Raw genomic sequence first — 14381 nt, forward strand, 5'->3', positions numbered from 1 at the left:
CAATACTTCTGTTAGTCTTAAAGGTGCCACAGGACCCTCTGTTGCTTTTTACAGATTCAGACTAACACGGCTACCCCTCTGATACTTGACACACTCGATAGTGTGAGAAATTCTCTGTAGGCATTTGCTACATCAGATAGGAGTTTTTTACAACAGCAGTTTCCTACAATCCATTACATATCAGTCACTGCTCCAGGTAGCACATTCCTACAGGGAGCAGTTTCCTATACATTCAGCCTTGGTCTTTGGACACAGGTGTGGCAGGGACCAGGTCAGTATGGCCAGCCCCCTTCTCTTGTGGGGACTCAGCCCAGATCCCCGCTGGGGCAGGGGCAGAGAAGGGACCAGAAGCCCCCGGAGCCGCACTGGTGGGGACGGATGGAGGGGGGCTGTTGATCCTGGTCTCTCAGGTCTGGACAGGTCAGGGCGCTATCACAGCTGGAATTAGTCTCCCTGGTCGGTCATTATTTAGCACCTGCTGCCTGGCAAAGATCACTCCCGGCCTGGTAAATATTTACCCAGCTGCTGGGAAGCAAAACCAAAAGAATCCTTGAGAGCTTTCGCCGGAATCTCACTTTCTGTCCCCATCACCCGAGGGAGCCGCGGGACTCCCCCTCCCCCTGCTCTGGGTGTTAACTCCTGTGGGCGGGAGCTAGCGAGCCCAGGGCCTGCCCACGTGTTGCAGCCGATGGGCATGTCTTGGCTGGTCCCGAAGCCAAAGCCTTATGTGCTGCGTTCAGTTTCTGTTGGAGCCGGGGGTGGCCCTTAATAATGCAACGACTGTGGCGATTTCTCCTAGAGTATTTCCCCGCATTGCACATGTATAGGAGTCCCTCACCCAGCTCCAAAATGCAGACACTGCCACGGGGGAGGCACAGCCACGCTGCATGGGGCTCACACGCCTGGCGCTGAAATGCTCCCACCTCTTGGGTGGGCCGTGGCAGCTGTTTAACGGGCACCAAGCCACGCTCTGTGACGGTTTAGGACTGGCAGTGAGAGAAAAGCCCATATCCCCGGGATGCAGAATGGAGGGATCGGAGCCGGGGTCTGGCTGGGCAGAAAGTGACCAGTCCAGACATCCCCCCACTGCAGCGAGGCCCCCAGCCTGCATTCCCCGAGCGGGGCGGGGAGAGGGAAAGGTTTGATGGGGGCCTTCGTCCTGCTTTATTGCTTTACAGCACTGGGGAGTTTCTCCGGCTTATCTTATCTCCTGGACTCCCGCACACAGACCAATGTCTGCTACTCCCAGGGGAAAGCAGAACTGCAGGCCCTGGGCTTGGCCTACTTTAAAGCTGGCAGGGCGCCGGAGCTAATTGTGGGGGGTCCCCATTCCACCCCTTGCTCAGCTGCTGCAGCACCCCGCCAGCCAGCAGAGGGAGACCCCATCCCCAGAGCCAGGCTCCAGGAGCGGCTGTGGGTGCACACACCGAGACAGGGACTGGCAGGTGATTTTTCAGACGTCCAAGAGGGTGGCTGCAGCGCCCCCTCCCGAGGGAGCAGCCTGTTCTGCAGCAGTCGGGCCATTGCACTGGGCCGCAAAGAGCCTTGGATGGACTGAAGGGTCCTTGGGCCAAGCAGCCCGCTTCCCTCTAACACTGGTGTGACGAAGTGGGGTTGTTCTTAATGGTTCCTCTGAATACTGTGTGGGTGCCTCAGTTTCCCCTATGCATTTCTTAAGTCTCCAGTGTGCATAAATGGCCGACACTCTGTCTCCTGGCAACAAATGGCTGGGCCCCTTCCCCCCTTGCAAGGGGATGGCTAAAGGCGAACAAAGAGATCAGGTGACCTCCTGGCCCGGGAAAGAGACAAAGGCCAGAAAGGAGGGGCTGGAGGGGGTTTCAGTTTGGAGCTGGCTGGGGACGGGAAGTGAGAGCAGACGGGGGTGTCTGGCTCATGGGCCCCAGAATGGACCCGGCTGAGGGATCCCGTTCTCTGTACCTACAAGCTCTGTTTTAGACCGTGTTCCTGTCATCGAATAAACCTCTGTTTCACTGGCTGGCCGAGAGTCACGTCTGACTGCGAAGTGGGGGGTGCAGAACCCTTTGGCTTCCCCAGGATCCCGCCTGGGTGGACTCGCTGTGGGAAGCGCACAGAGGGGCAGAGGATGCTGAATGTTCCAAGGTCAGACCCAGGAAGGTGAAGCCGTGTGAGCTTCTTGCCCTGAAGACAGTCTGCTCCGAGGGAGAGGAGGCTCCCCAAAGTCCTGACTGGCTTTGTGGGGAGCAGTTCCAGAGCATCGCCCTGGGACTCCGTGACATCTGGCACCTCACCACGGCCGCTTCTGTAGGAAAGAGCGGCTGTTCCCGGCTCGCTCGCGGAGTTGGAATGCCACGCGTGCCAGACGCACTCAGCCGGGTCACCGGGCATGTGCGCCCGAAACTGCCCTGGCTTTGCTGCCCGCGCGGGGACTTGGTCCTGCTGTGAAGGCAGGGGACTTGACTTGATGACCAGGGAAATGGGTTGGGGTGCAGGAGCTTCCCCCACTCCTCCCACCTGCCCCGCACTCCTGCCAGGGAGCGGGATCGAGGTGCGGGGCTTCCCCCACTCCCGCCACCTGCCCCGCACTCCTGCCAGGGAGCAGGGTCGAGGTTCGGAGGCTTCCCCCACTCCCCGGCAGGAGCGCTGGGCGGGCAGAGCGAGTCGGGGCAAAGGGGCGTTCATTTTCCCCGGGCCCCTCCAATTGGCCGGGGCCCCTGGGCATGGCCCCGTTGGCCCAGTGGCTAATCCACCACTGCCTGCTTCTGTGTCTGCTGGGCCGGAAACTCCTTCTTCCAGCTGCTGCTTTAAACACAGGCAAGAGGCGGTCAGGGTGTGCCGAGCCGGAGCGGGAAGTGACCCAGTTCCTGGGCCCCTGGCCTTTGCGGAGCCAGGGGTGATTAATGGAGGAGGGGCATTTCCTGGGGTGGTTCTCGCCCTGAATCCCGGAGGCACCCGCTCCGTGGGGGGCCCCAGTGGCCCTGCGAGACTGAAAGGGCAGGGTGGTAACTGAGGGCAAAGAGCCTGGCCAGTGGGTGCCACCCTGGTGGTGATGGGCGGGCACAGGAGAAGGTGACTGTGCCTAGAGCCAGGCCACCTCAATATGACAGTCAAGGAGGTGCAGCACCAAGTGATGGAGCAAATCTCTTGGCCGATGCCCGGTTTTTCCAGTGCCCTGGCAGATTGCAGGCTCAGTGCCTCGCCCCAGAGCTGCGCATCCCCCGCTGGCCCCTTGCTATTCAACCAGCCCAAGGAACGTTTCCGGGGGCTGCAGCCACGCGGATGTGATCGGGGTGCCTGGAGCGGTCATGGAAGAACATGAGGTTAATCTACACCCCAAGCTCCAAACACCTAGGGGGGGGGGGGGGGGGGGGGGAGCATCACATTCAGGCTGGACAGGTGCATCCTCAGGGCAACTGAGGCACGTCCCAGCTCTCCCTGAGAGGAAGCCGGCACAGAACTATCTGCTGCAATGATCATGCTGAGCTACAAGAGATCAACTTGCCAGGAGGCTACCGTGCTGGGCAGATGGCTTGGCACCGACCTCAGCAGGATCCCGCCTTTGCCAGCATGAAGGTGCTGCTCGGGCGAAAGGCGCTAACGGCTGCCATCGGGTGAGTCCTGGATCCACAATCACAGTCCTGGTTAAAGTCAGCGGGTGCCAAGAACCTTCCTTCAGACTCAGGGGCAGGAGCAATTAAGCCCTTTTATGGAGTAGCGAGAGCTGCAAACAGTGGGGGGTGACCACCCAAAGCACATGGCAAATCATAGCTGAGTCAGGGGCAGGCAGTGGGGTTTCTCAGGGTGCACAGGCAGCGGGGCTAAGAGACTGGTCAGCCTCCGTGTGTTGCAGGCAGGAAGGCTGGCGAAGGAGTTGCGAGGGTGACCCTGAGAAGCAGCAGAGTGATAGGGCTTCTTGGGCACAGAGCCCGCAGGAGAGGCAGATGTGGGGATTATACTAGATAAATGCATGGAGGTTAAGTCCATTAATGGCTATTAGCCAGGATGGGTAAGGAATGGTGTCCCTAGCCTCTGTTTGTCAGAGGGTGGAGATGGACGGCAGGAGAGAGATTACTTGATCATTACCTGTTAGGTTCACTCCATCTGGGGCACCTGGCATTGGCCACTGTCGGTAGACAGGATACTGGGCTGGATGGACCTTTGGTCTGACCCGGTACGGCCGTTCTTATGTTCTTCTGATTTCTGAGCAAGGGAACTGCCTGCTGGACGGGCTTAGGGAAGTGGGACCATGTGCACAAGGTAAAGAACCAGGTCACACTGAAGAATCTCCCTGCCTCAGAGCATCCGTTTCTCCGCCCAGCAAGTCCCCATGGACGCGCTGCTCCGGCTGAGGGCACCGAGACCAGTAGTGAGATGGCACAGTTGGGGTGGGGGGCTGTTTGTGTGTCTGCACTGCTTCCCCCCACAGGCTGGGCGCTAGCCCGGGGCCTCCCAGCACAGCGTGGGTGGGAACTGGAGTCCTTCAGCCCGGCTGGTGGCAATGCAGGGCGAAGCCCTGGGAGCAGCACTAGGAAGGCTGTGAGGAAGAAATACAGTCTCGTGGTGGCGCACGGATTTGCCAGCCCCTGACGCTGGTGGCTGAGTGGCCCTGGCCGGGGCTGAGGGTACAGACAAGCCATTGGGGTGCAAGCTGGTTGAGTCACATGATCTGTGTCAGCAATGGCCGGAAGCAGGGCTGCAGAGGAGCCGTTAGCCCCGTCTCAGTGCTGGCCAGCCGAAAGGACAACATTTGTATCCACCCCACCCCACAGCCACTCCGGAAGTGGCATTTACCCCATCACGTGACACACGGACCAGGGGTCGCCCAGTGACATTAACGGGCAGCAGGTTTAATACAAACAGCCAACCTGTGGAACTCACTGCTAGGGGATGCTGTGAAGGCCAAAAGTACAACTGGGTTCAAAACAGAACTGGTTAAGTTCCTGGAGGACAGGTCCATCAATGGCTAGTAGCCAGGATGATCACAGATGTAACCCCATGCTCTGAGGGTCCCTGAAACCTCTGACTGCCAGAAGCTGGGAATGGGCGACGGGATGGATCACTTGATGAGGCCCCTGGTCTGTTTATTCCCTTTGAAGCACCTGGCATTGGCCACTGGCAGAGACAGGACGCTGGGCTGCATGGACCATTGGCCTGACCCAGTGTGGCTGTTCTGATGTTCTGGGAGGAACCAGCAGCGACGGGGGGCCTGATGTTTAATGATCCCAGAGGCAGCAAGCTGAGACCTGACAAGGAGTATGGGGAAGAGAGAGGGGGAGCGCGGGGCCAGGAATTAGCTGTTTTCCCCGGGGCCGAAGGTATCAAGCGCAGAAGCAGGCCCATGAGGCGTGGCAGGGACCAGAAGCCGGGAGTGGAAGCCAGGGGTGGATCATTGCATAGTTACCCTAGTCTGTAGCCAGCCCCTGCCACTCTGGTATGGGCCACAGTCAGAGACAGGCTAGGGGCAGGGTGGGCCGGGGGCTGGCCCAGCCTGGCTGCTCCTATGCCCTTGTGAGGCCAAGTGTTAGAATCATAGAATATCAGGGTTGGAAGGGACCTCAGGAGGTATCTAGTCCAACCCCCTGCTCAAAGCAGGACCAATCCCCAACTAAATCATCCCAGCCAGGGCTTTGTCAAGCCTGACCTTAAACACCTCTAAGGATGGAGATTCCACCACCTCCCTAGGGAACCCATTCCAGTGCTTCACCACCCTCCTAGTGAAATAGTGTTTCCTAATATCCAACCTAGACCTCCCCCATTGCAACTTGAGACCATTGCTCCTTGTTCTGTCATCTGCCACCACTGAGAACAGTCTAGATCCATCCTCTTTGGAACCCCCCTTTCAGGTAGTTGAAAGCAGCTATCAAATCCCCCCTCACTCTTCTCTTCTGCAGACTAAACAATCCCAGTTCCCTCAGCCTCTCCTCATAAGTCATGTGCTCCAGCCCCCTAATCATTTTCTTTGCCCTCCGCTGGACTCTCTCCAATTTGTTCCACATGGACACTGACGTTTGTTCCACACAGGGCTGGTATGATCCGCTTCTTGGGCAGAACCAAGATGCCCATGGGGTCCGGCGATCGCCCCGTGGGTCAGGTGCTTGCAGGAGACGTGGGTTAGTCAGCGCCCGGGTCCAACTGGCTGGCAGGGAAGCACAGTCTTTAAAGGCACAGTCCTCAATACCACAGCTTCTCTCCCAGCCAGAACTTGAGACACTAACGCAGCTACAACTCCGCATGGCCAGCCGAATAACAAACCCCACGACAACATCCAGAGCCCGCCAGCCAACTCCCTGCACGGCTGCCCCGGGACATCGGCCGCTCTGCTGCCAGGAGGCAGCGGGGTGTGTCCTGGGGCTCCGTTGGGTCGCCCGGCCATGGCTGGTTGCTGCCCAAGACCCCCTCGGGCAAGACTCTGTCCCTCGTTGCCCACCTTCCTGGGTGTGGCGCGGGTGTCACCTCTTTCTTTGCAGCCTGTGTCCAGCTGGGTGACAACCTCACACGCCTGTGGGGCAGTGACTTGGGAATACAACCACCGTGCCGAATAGCTGGGCCAGACGGCCGGCTGACTGGCCAGGTTTCCGTACGGCTGCTCCTGGCCATGCTGTCTGACAGACAGACAGAGCCCACGGCTGGAGCGGAACGATGCCGCGACCGGCTGGGTGACTGATCATGCTTCTTGGCTGGTGTAACGGACATCGGCACTGGCGCATGCAGCATCCCGTGGGCAGGGCCCCTTCCCCGTCATGGGCCCTGACCCTGGCCTCCCGGGAGCAGAGCCGAGCACCAAGCCAGTGGCTGGCAGGGCGGGCGAGGCCATGTGACGCGGTGCACCGCGGGGTGTGAGGCTGGCTCTCCAGCGGCCCAAGGCCTGCTGGCAGGGGCAGGGAGCGTGGGCCGGGTCCCTGGGCTCGGCGCTGCAGGCCGGCCTGGCTGCAGCGTGGCAGGCCGGGCTGTTCCCCGTTATCAGTCCAAGCCTCTTCAAACATTAACCAGCATTTCCTCCCGGCTCTGGGGCCATTTATGGCCCACTCGGTAAATGAAGGCGCAGAAGCAATTTATAATGTTGACTCTGCTGCAACCTGTGGACTTTCCCATGCCCCCACTCCAGGTGCCCACGGAGGCGGGGGTCACATGGGCACCCCATGGCGGGGCTCACGCCACTCTTGCCCTAATGCAGGGCTGTGGGTGGGCCCGGGCGTCTGCCCACTAGGCCAGTGCCAGGAACAGCTCTGCTGTGGGCACACTGGCTCCCTGCCCAGTCACAGCTTCCAGCCGCAGAGCAGACCCCCCCACACACCCTGGGTGTGGGGTACAGGGTGCCCCCTTGGCCTGGGACCCCTTCCAGTCCCTGTGAATGGGCACACGGAGGCCGCTGGCGAGCTCGGCGCCTGCACATCACGCTTTGCCTGGGGGCAGGGTTTGAATACCAGGCCCAAGACCTTGCACTGGGCTCTGTATCACTGGGAGCCAGGGCGCCAGGGGGATGGGCGCATGGCGGCTGGTGTTGCTGGGCAGGCGGCTGCACCCGCTGGAGCTTTCTCCGAGTGGGCGGCTCCATCCCTGGCTAGAACGAGCCGCACTGACTGTGCCAGGACGTCTCGTGCCCGGGGCACCGGGGCCTGGTCTGGGTCGCACAGGCCAGGAGCAGGCGTCGGGAGCTGTCTGAGCAGGCGGAAGGGGGGGGCTCAAGGCCGGGGCTGATTGAAGCTGGGGAGGCAGGTGCCCAAGCTGGCGGGGGAGGGTTAGAGAGGAGACAAGCACTTCGCAGCAGGGCCCCCCTTTCCTGCCCGCGTCCCCCACCCTGCCTGGGCGCTGTGTCCCCTCTACTCTGCCCAGGGGCACTGAGAGCTGGGAGACGGGGCTGTTTCCATGAGCTGGGAGCCGCCCGCGGCCGGCTGGCCCTGTGGCTGCTGCTGCCTCCTCCCTGGCTCCACAGAGACGCTGGCGCAGGCCGGAGGGGCCCTGAGCCATTGCAGGGCAGTGCCAGGCACCGACAGCTCCCTGCAGGCAGGACGGGCGTGTTCAGGACGAGGGTGGCTGGGGGACTCTTGTCTCTGGGCAGCAGGGGCTGGCTCGGTGCCATGCCCAGACCCCATGACCCGCTGGCCGGCTCCACCCACAGAGCACAAGGAGCCCTGCCTTCCGCGCCTCGCCAGGGGGATGCCAGCAGCCCGGGAAGGGCAGCTGCCAAGAGGCGCCGCGGCTCCGATCCAGGCAGGGCGGTTCCCCAGGAGAGCATTTTCCCGGAGCTGGAAGCCCCGTGTGGTGCCCAGGTCTGCCCGAGTGACTTGCACCGGCACTGCCGCTGGGCTCCGGGCAATCAGCTCCCGTCGGGACCCGGCGTTGGCAGGAAAAGACGCCCAAAGAGACTTTGCCTTCTTTAAACACTGGCACGTCCCTGCCCGGGCTCTGAACGTCCCCTGCTCCCTTGGGATCCCAGCTCTGCGGCACCTGCTTGGTGCTCATGGCAGAGCTGGGCATGTGCCCTCGGAAAGACACTGGGCCCAGACGGTGCGCTGGCGTCTCTGCCTGCGACGGGGGTGATGCCAGCTGCAGCCCGAGCAGCCGCTGTTGTTTCGCTGGAGGGCAGCGGACTGGGGGGGGGGGGGGAGGTTCTCACTCCCCCGATCTGCAAGTCCCCCCCCCACCCCCGGCCGCAAGAGACAAACTCACTGTCTTTGCCAGGTGGGCCCGTCCCCATGGCGCCCCGTCCTCTCTCTCAGCTTCCCTCACCAGCTGAGCCGGCGGCCCCCGGGCACTCTGCCCCCATCGCCCTGTGCCACCCCCTCAGAGGACACAGGCCTGGACGGGACCCCCGGGCCCTGAGCCAGCCCCAGGCCACCCCATCACATCAGCTGCAGTGTCAAACCAGTTAGCCCCCAGCTCCTGCCAGCCTGGCCGGGCTCGGGCAGTGGGGGCCTCGTGGCCTCCAGCTCCTTGGGCCGTTTCGCCCACCTGCTGGGTCCCACCACGCCCTGCAGCAGGGGCTGGCCGGCGGGCCACCTGGCTGGGCAGTGCCCGGCACAACAGGGCCCTGAGCCCGGAGCAGGGCCCCTCGGCTACAGTAACAGAGAAAACGCCAGCCTTTGCCAACCACTTTTCCCGAGCGCCCGGCTCCAGCCGCCTCTGCCCGGCTAGACCCGGGTTTGCCCACCCCACTCAGCAGTTGGCAGCCCCTCCCTTACCTGGCGCAGCGCAGCCGGGGGAGGGGCAGCTTTAGTGCCCAACTGTTGGTTCGGGCTCGTTAGGCTGGTGTGGGTCGTTGCTGTGCCCGGGGCTTGGCGAGCCAGGGCCAGGCGAGGGAGGGGCCCCTGCCTGGCAGCCTGGTGATGGAGCATCCCAGGCCCCCCTCCTCCTCCTGCCTGCTAATGAGCTGAACTCCGGCAATTAGTCCCCCAAAAGGGGGGGGGGAGCGAAAGGTGCCCAGGGACGACAGGCAGCCCATTCATGAGGCAGCGGGACAAGCCAGCTCCAGCGACGGGGCCAGAGGATGCCAGGGGAGTGAGCTCAGAGCCCTTGGCTGGGGGTGAATCGCCCGCGCCAGCAGGGCCCAAGGGAGGGGGCTCGGGTGAACCTGTCCCCAGCCTCCCCCCAGGGCGAGCGATGGGGGAACCACGCAGGGCACCTATTGGCCGTGCCCCCGGCGATGCCCCCCCAATCCTGGGTCTGAGCAGGAGCATTTTGTGGGGTGTGTGGGCAGAGGCTGGGGGTCCTCCCAGATGGGGGAGGGCGGCGTGAGGCCAGGGACTGGTGAGTTAGGGACAAGCACGGGCGGAGGGGGGGCTGCTCAGGCCTTGCCCCGGGCCAGCCCCATGGGCCTGTCACACAGGCAGGGCCGCTGGGCCTAGTCCCTTCAGGCGCTGCTCCAAGCGGGGTGGAGGCAGTCGGGGGGCAGGAGACCCGACGGGCAGCAGCAAGGGGGATCCTGGGAACGCCGTGCCAGCTTGCGGGGGGTTCAGCCCAGGAATCGTCATCCCCAGGTGGGCGTGGGACCCCCGGCACAAACGGGTGCTAAGCCCAGGTTGGTGAGGGCTGGGCCAGGTTTTCTCAGGCCTGTCTTGGCGCAGGGGGCTGCACGTGGTGACCGCATGAGGTCCCATCCTGCCCGACAGTGCTATGCACACTGATCCAGCAGCGGGGGGACAGGCCAAGCCCCCGCCACGGGACCGTCACTCAGACACACCAGGGGCTGAATTCCCCACCTGAGTGGATCCCACGCTGAGGCCAGCCCCCCGACCCCCCCACCCTACAATTAATTGGTTTCAAACCTCCTGCTTTTCTGAGGCTGGTTCATGGGGCAGCAGCCTGGGGGGGAGGGGGGTTTGGCTCTGTTGTGTAGCCCCCTCCCCTGCAATGCCTCTGGAAGGCAGGTCAGTTGTTTGCCCCACGGGAGGGTGGGGGAGGGAGTTAGAAGCCAGGTCACCTGAGCCCCCGGCCTGTGACTTAGTCACAAGACTCCCCTCGCAGCAGTACTGGGGCCACCCCATGCCTGACCCCCCCCACACACACACACTTTAGTCCTTCATAGAGTTCGTGAGTGTGTGTGTGACGGGGCGGACCCCAGCATGTCACGTATGACCCCAGGGGGTCTTGTGAGAAACCCACAGCACACGAGCAGGACCAGGGTGACAGCTGGAGACAGCAGAAGCCACCGCCCAAGGACACAGGCAAGGATGAGCCACAGCAGGGCCAGGGTGACAGGGGCACAGTCACTTCCCTTTACCTTCGCCGAGCCGCTCGATGGACTGCCGCAGAGGGCGGCTTTAGCCATGCCAGACACTGCCCGGCACCCGGCAGAAGGGTGGTTAAAAATCCCCTTGTGCCGCATGGAGCAGGTACAAGCCCTGGACAAGTTGCACGGTCGCTGGGCCTTCGGGCTACAGCCACCCTGAGCTGGCCACCCTGGTGGAGGACGAGCACCCGGGGCTGGCAGGTGAGCGTGTCACCTTGCTGAGGGCAATCACGGGGGAATGGACACGGCAGGGCACAGGTTCTGGCTTCGGGCCACCAAGACCCACATGCTCAGCGCTAAGCCCGTCAGCCAGCAGAGAACGAGATGTAGTCGCACCCACAGATCTCCTTCCCTCCAGCAGGGGGCAGTAAACCACACACATTGGCACACACAGTTCTGCCAGCAGAGGGCCATGTGATGCAGCGTGTGTGTGTGTCTTTCTGTCCCTCACCCCCCCCACAGATCTCACCCCCTCCAGCAGGGGGCAGCACGTGGGCACACCCAGAGCTGGTGGCTGAATCACTACACAGCAGAGCCAGGTTGGTTCTCACGGTATTTTTTTTTTTCCTTTAAGGATTATTTTACAGTTTAATCACACAAAAGGCACTTTGATCGGGTTTCTCTCTTTCTCCCGTAGTTGTGATTCGCTCTTGGGTTGTCTCTTTACCCAACAGATACAGAGTGAAAATACGAACAGCCGCAGGCCCGCAGCCCTTTCTCCAAAGGCCAGTGCAGGGGCGCTCCCCACGTGCTGGCAGTTACGATACAAAACTGCCCCTGTGCTGCCAAAGCAGGGGGTGCCCAGCAGGGGGCAGTGTTAGCCAGGGCTGCACCTCAGTGGCATGAAACCAACCAGGTTAAAAACGGATTGCTTTTTCCTTACCCAGGGAAGTGCTGGGTTTGCCAATACTGCTTGCCAGGGGGTCAGGCCCTGGCCAGTCAAGGGAGCAGAATTGGGCTCCGGCTGCTCTACAGAGACAAAGTCAGGCGATCGAGAGGCTCAGGCCAGGCTGGTGGGCGTCAGCCTCGGGCACCGGCCGCTGTAGGGACGTGGCCCTAAAGGGGAAATCCAGCAGTGAAGGGAATCAGATTTCGTGCTGCCCAGGTGGGGGTGCTGCAGAGGCACCGATGGCTCTGTAGTGCCCCCCACTGGAGTGGGTGCAGCTCTCTCCACCGAGAGGGGCAAGACAGATGTTGACATGGCTTGGCAGATGCTTGGGGGAATCTGAGAGCTGGCGCGGGGGCAGAGAGGGTGAGTGGCATGCCAGGAGCTGGAGATGTATAGTTGTAGGGCTGATGGCAGAGCGGGGTGGGGACTGTCCAACAGAACAGGTTTCCATTGGAAGAGGCTGACGTGATGACGTCGAAATGTTTCACGGGGACATATCGTGTTCACCCCAATTGTCGATGGGAAATTGTCCAAACATTCCGTTTAGAACCGTGTCTGAGACTGTCCCTTACAGCAGAGACCCGAACGGCAGAACGAAACATTTCGACCCTACGGAAACTAAACGTTCCCATAAAGTCAAAACGAAATCGGTCCAAACGTGTCGGTTTGTGACAACGTCTGAGATCTCAACTCTTCGCCCTGATTTAGGATTAAACGAAATTTCAAAAATCTCTGAATTTCCCATAGGACAGAAATATCGGGTTTTGGCTAATTTAGATAGATAGATAGATAGATAGATAGATAGATAGATGGGGTGGATAAGATAGATAGATAGATAGATGGGGTGGATGGGGATAGATAGATAGATAGATAGATGGGGTGGATGGGGATAGATAGATAGATAGTGTATGAGAATGGACAAATTTGGAGGTGTGAAACTGACACACACACCCCAGTTTTTTTCACCTGGCCATTACAAAATCAGGGAGGAAAACCAACAAACCAAACCAAACAAAGGGCCCAGATTTTAAAGAGCTAAAACTTTCCTGGAAAACCCAGCACCGTAAGACGGAGGCGGTTGGCTCTCAGGCCCTGGGCGCACCCTGGGGCTCGTGGGGCGATGGGCAGGCATTTGGAGAAGGGCTGCGTGCATCCAATACAGACATCATCCGGCAGACAAAATACCCACCCCCCCCCCCCAAAATCCCTCCCTGCTTCTTCACACGAGGAACCACCCCGACCAGAAAAATAACCATCTCCCAGGAACACCGTTAAAAATACCAGCTGTAAAAATCCTCTGGTGACTTGTGTCGCCATTGCTTTTCCTAAAAATATATATACACATGATACATATTTATATGAGCGAAATGTGCCCGGTTAAAATGCATGACTCCCCCTGCCCTTGGCCCCCTGAGACCTCTCCCTGAGGGACGTTTCCCAAGCTAAGGCTAAAGGGATCCGCGGCAGCGTCGCTTGGACGCCACCGCCGCAAGGCACGGCCGAGAACAACGCGCATACAAAACAGTTAAGGCAATAGAAAGGGGGCGCCTTCCCAAGACAGCGCTCCCTAGTGGTGTGGGGCACAAGGGGGTGTTGTGGGGAGCCTGGGGGAGGGGAATGCAAAGCAGGTCTCCAGTGAACCTGAATGCGGCCCTGGGAAGCGGCTGGGGGGCAATCGGTTCAGGGGGGGAGTCTCTCCCTCCGTCCCACTCAAAATCCCTGCTCCCCGAACCCAAAGTCAGAGCTGAAGCTTTGGGAGCAGTTTGGTTGGGGGGGGAGGGAGACCCCCATCCCCATCAGAACAGCCATTGAACCAACCCACTGCCCCACTGACGGGGGCGGGGCTAGCACCCCGAGTGCCGCCTTAGTGCAGCAGTGAGAAAAGCCAAGGCCCCCCAGTCCCCTCCGAGGTTAGGGGTGGGTGGGACCTGGTGTCCCAAGGCACAATCTTTACAGTACGCTCCCCAGGCGGGCAGGGGTCGGTTCGGGGGATTTACGGTTCTGTACACAGTGAGAAGGCAGAGGTTTGAGCCAGTCCCAAGGCCCGGGAATCTGCCCCCCCCTCAACCGTTTGGAGAGCAGCAGGGAGGGCTGAAGGCACTAAAGAGAAGGAGACATAGACATGATCCCAGAGGAAGGAGCCCCCCCCACACAGCTGCAGTCAGAGACGCTGCTTGTTTCTCTGCAGGCGTGAATCCCGCAGGCCCGGCTCCCTGGGGAAGGGCAGAGTTAAGGGGATGGGACATCCTTCCAGGCACTGGTGGTGTCTCTCTAAAGCAGGCCCGTGGAGTTGCTCTTTGCTGGTGTCACTGCACCCTCCCACCTCATCTGCTGGGAATGCAGCAGCCCCTGGCCACCAGGGAGCTCACGGGCCGGCAGGAGAGCTGCTGCCAGCCATGGCCAGCTGAGACCCCCCTGGGGCGATCCCACTGCCCCCCTTCACCCTGTCCAGGGCTGGGGTGGGCTCAACCCAATGGCCCAGCCCACTCCCTGCTCTAACCAACCACAGCATGGGGGCACCTTGATGGCTTCTGACAGCCGTAATGGCAGTTCCTCGGGGGGCGGGGGGGGTTAAAGCCCCACAATGCACTGCAGGGAAAGGCGACATTTGCATAAGCCAAGCGGCACTGGCCCAGGGGGTCAATGGCCCCCAGTCCCAAGGCACCTAGAAATCCGATTTCCCCGTGAGGCCCAGAGGCGATGGGGAAGTAAGAACCATTTGGGGGGAGGGGCACTCTCCATATAACCAGCAGGGAAAGATTTAACAGCCGCCCAGGAAATCTC

This window comes from Terrapene carolina, unplaced genomic scaffold (assembly GCF_002925995.2).
Source record: "Terrapene carolina triunguis isolate 2854851 unplaced genomic scaffold, T_m_triunguis-2.0 Scaffold62, whole genome shotgun sequence".
NCBI lineage: Eukaryota > Metazoa > Chordata > Testudines > Emydidae > Terrapene > Terrapene triunguis.